This window comes from Fistularia commersonii, chromosome 11, assembly GCF_037954325.1.
Source record: "Fistularia commersonii isolate RoL2024-O1a breed Wild chromosome 11, RoL_Fcom_v1.0, whole genome shotgun sequence".
In the NCBI taxonomy this organism is placed as follows: Eukaryota; Metazoa; Chordata; class Actinopteri; order Syngnathiformes; family Fistulariidae; genus Fistularia; species Fistularia commersonii.
In genome coordinates, this window is record NC_141294.1 from 18433305 (window position 1) to 18437252 (window position 3948).

The following is a 3948-nucleotide window of genomic DNA, read 5'->3' on the forward strand; positions in this document are numbered from 1 at the left end:
GGAGTCAAACAACTTCTGACTCTGCCTCAGAAACAGCATTTTCGATGTCACACCACAAGTTTTCTGATGGATTAAGGTCCGGGGATTGAGCCGGACACTCCATAACCTCGATTTTGTCGGTCTGGAACCAAGATGCTGCTCGCTTACCGGTGTGTTTGGGGTCATCGTCTTGTGGAAACACCCAATTCAAGGGCATTTCGTCTTCAGCGTAAAGCAGCATGACCTCTTCGAGTATGTAGATTTAAGCAAATTGATCCCTGGTGTGGGATAAATAGGCCCGACACCACGGTAAGAGAAACAGCCCCACGTCATGATACTTGCACCGTCGAGCTCCACGGTTTTAAGCGTACTGAGGCTTGAATTCAGTGTTTGGGGGGTCGTCTCACAAACCGCCCGCAACCCTTAGACACAAATCTTGCTTTCATTAGTCCACAAAATGTTTCTCCATTTCTCTTTAGCCCAGTTGATATGCTCTTCGGCAAATTGTATCCTCTTCATCGCGTGTCTTTTTTTTTTTTTTTTTTTTTTTTTTAACCCTTGTGTTGTCTTGCGGGTCAAAAGTGACCCACTTCCATGTTAAGCTGTAGAAAAAAAAAAAATTTTTCCAACTTGAAATTTTATGACTTTTCCTAGAGACCCCATAATTAGAAAAAGGTGATACTTCTTTTTTGTTTATATTTCCATGTTGGCTGTACACCACTAGGGTACAAAGATTGTATTATGGGTCATTTTTGACCCGTAGGACAAGGGGAGTAAACACAATGTTAAGATCGCACGAGGGTTAACTATGTATTTAATGTGTAAATGAGTGAGTGAATGGTTGAATGTTGAATGAATATTGTGATAAAGTTCATTATCTTCTGTAATGCAATTAAAAAAAAAACACTTTTTCATGATATTCTAATATTTTCAGACAGGATTTTAGAGTTTTCTTAAGATGTAAGCCATAATCAGCAATTATTAAAACAACAAAAGGCGTGGAGTATTTCAGTTGATTTGTAATGAATCCAGAATGTATGAAATTTTTGTTTTTGTAATTGCATTACAGAAGATAAAGAACTTTATCACAATATTCTAATTTTCTTAGACAGTCCTGCACATTGTGCGGATGAGAGGGTGAATGTAAGTCTTTATGAAAGATGAGTGAGTGAATGAATGGTTGTATGTCTGCTTTTAATATGTGAATGAGAGGGTTAATGGTCGAAATGACTGAATAATGTTTTTGTGTCGCTGTGCTATGAATGATTGTGTGTCTGTGTGATGCATGAATTACAGGGTGATTGTTTATGTCTATATCGTGAGCGAGTGAATCGTTTGATGAACGAATGAGGGTGATTTTTTCGGTCTAAATACCATGTCTGAGTGGGTGAATGGATGTCTATGACAGGGTGCAAAGGCTCCGCCCCCTCAGTGCAGGATAAGCAGATTAGTGAATGAATGAATGCATGTTATTACATTGCTATTACAGCGTTGGGCGCTGTAATAGCATAAAAAAAAAAAAAAAACATCCATATGTGACGTGATGCTTTAAAACCTATGGTTCGCAAACCAAATATGGCTCTTCCAGTGACGGCATATGGCTCTCAGACAATTTTGAGTTGAAAAAAAAAAAATCAGTTTGGATCTGATTTTAAAATACGAGTGATATCTCTTCATAATACTGTGTCATTTTAAAGTAAACAGAAAGTAATTTCGAGGATAAATTTCACTAGTCACCTGTTGGTCAGGTCGGGAACCAATGGCTTCCGAGCACGTCTGGGTCTTTGTAAAGGTGAAGAAATCAATTTCATCGGAAAACCAACTAGTTTATCCGCTCCAACCCTTGTAACGGAAAAGATGGGGAAAAGAAAAAAAAAGCTGATAATTACCGTGCATTCCAGGCTGCGTGGACAGAGGAATTTACATTTGGATCAGCGGTGTGAGTAATATGCAATGATGAAATTACAATGATGAAATGGTCAAATATAAAGCCGCACTTCGAAAACAAATCCACGTAGCGTCAGAGGTCACATTTAAAGTAAGACACATTTAATTTATTATAAGTTAAAAATACTATATTGCTCTTGATGAAATATATTTAGAATATATCTCAGTCAAAAAAGGTTCCTGACCCGTGATTTAAAAGAAACCAAAATTCCTGACTGTGACCGGAGCCTTTGAACGTCACCTGACACTTTGGACCAAACCAACGGGGAGGCGGCGGCGGGGGGGAGGAGCGTCATGGGGCATTAAAATATGAAAGATGTTGTGCTCCGCTCCCCTGCGTGTCTGCGATGTGCTCATTAGCCATGCTCTGTCAGTGTGATGGGCTAATGGCAAATTGCATTGTGGCGCACTGCGTGTGTGTGTGTGTGTGCAGTAATGACTTTACGCTGTAATAAGATTGTGTTACAGGCATCCCATAAACTGGGGGGGGGGGGCAGAAGCTCCCCGACCTCCAGGTGGGATCTTCATTGGTGGTCTCGGATGGGTTTCCCTGGGTGGGATCCTCCTCCTCCATCACACCTCCAACACCTTCATCTGAGTCCCTCAAAAGGACCAAGATCAGGTGATTCACACACGTGGACGAGCGACAATTTTTCCTCACATCATCAATAATCTGATCCTAATTGCCAATAATCTGATGTGAATCATCGTTAATCTGATCCTAATTGCTAATAATCTGATGTGAAGCATCAATAATCTGATCCTACGTACCAACATACTGATGTATATCGCCATTAATCTGATGTGAATCATCAATAATCTGATCCTAGTTACCAACATCCTGATGTAGATTGCCAATAATCTGATGCGAATCATCAATAATCTGATCCTAAATACCAAGGTTCTGATGTAGATCGCAAATAATTTGATGTGATTCATCATTAATTTGATCCTAAATACCAGCATCCTGATGTAGATTACCAATAATCTGATGTGAATCATCAATAATCTGATCCTAGTTACCAACATTCAGACATATATCACCAATAATCTGATGTAAATCATCAATAATCTGATCCTAATTACCATCATTCTGATGTTGATCGGCAATAATCTGATGTGAATCATAAATAATCTCATCCTAAATACCAACATTCTGATGTAGATCATGATTTGATCTGATGTGAAATGATCAATTATCAGTTGCGGATCATCAATACCCAGTTATGAATGATCCATTGTCCAATGTGAATTAACAACAGTCCGATGTAAGCGATCAATAATCTGACATAAAGAATCAGATGTAAATGATCAATCATTTGATGATTAGGAATAATCAGATTTTTATTACTTACAATTGAATGATGATGTTGAATAATTTGTGGATCATCAATAATCTGATGTGGATTAGGAATATTTTGATGTTGAAATGAACATAAAAACAACAAGGAATATGGAGTCCATCTCCATCCATCCATCCATCCCTCTCTCTCTCCATCTCTTTTTTCACCTGTATCATCCCTCTCTCCATTGCTTTGTCCAACTATTTCTCTCAATCATCACACCTCATCCATCTGCTCTCTATCGATCTGCCCATCTCTATCTTTCTATCTATCCATCTTTCCGACTGTCCGTCCGTTTGCTGACTGTCTGTCTATCCATCCATTTGTGTATCTTTCCTTCACTCATCCATCCATCCATCCATCCATCCATATCTGAAAAACCTTGTTCTCCTCCCTTCCAATCTCGTATTCCCTTCATTTTCGTGAGGAACCAGCAGACAGATGAACGAACTGACCCCGAGTGGTGCGTGAGTGTGTGTTTGTGTATGTGTGTGTGTGTGTGTGTGTGTGTGTGTGTGTGTGTGTGTGTGTGTGTGTGCGTGTTATCGCTGCGTTTGTTATGAAACCCTTGGCTTTTTTAGTCTCTGAAATTAATTCTGTGTCATTTGATGTATCATGTTCTTGCATTTTTTAAATTAAATCAAATATTAATTCTAACATTGCTATTTTTCCTATTCAA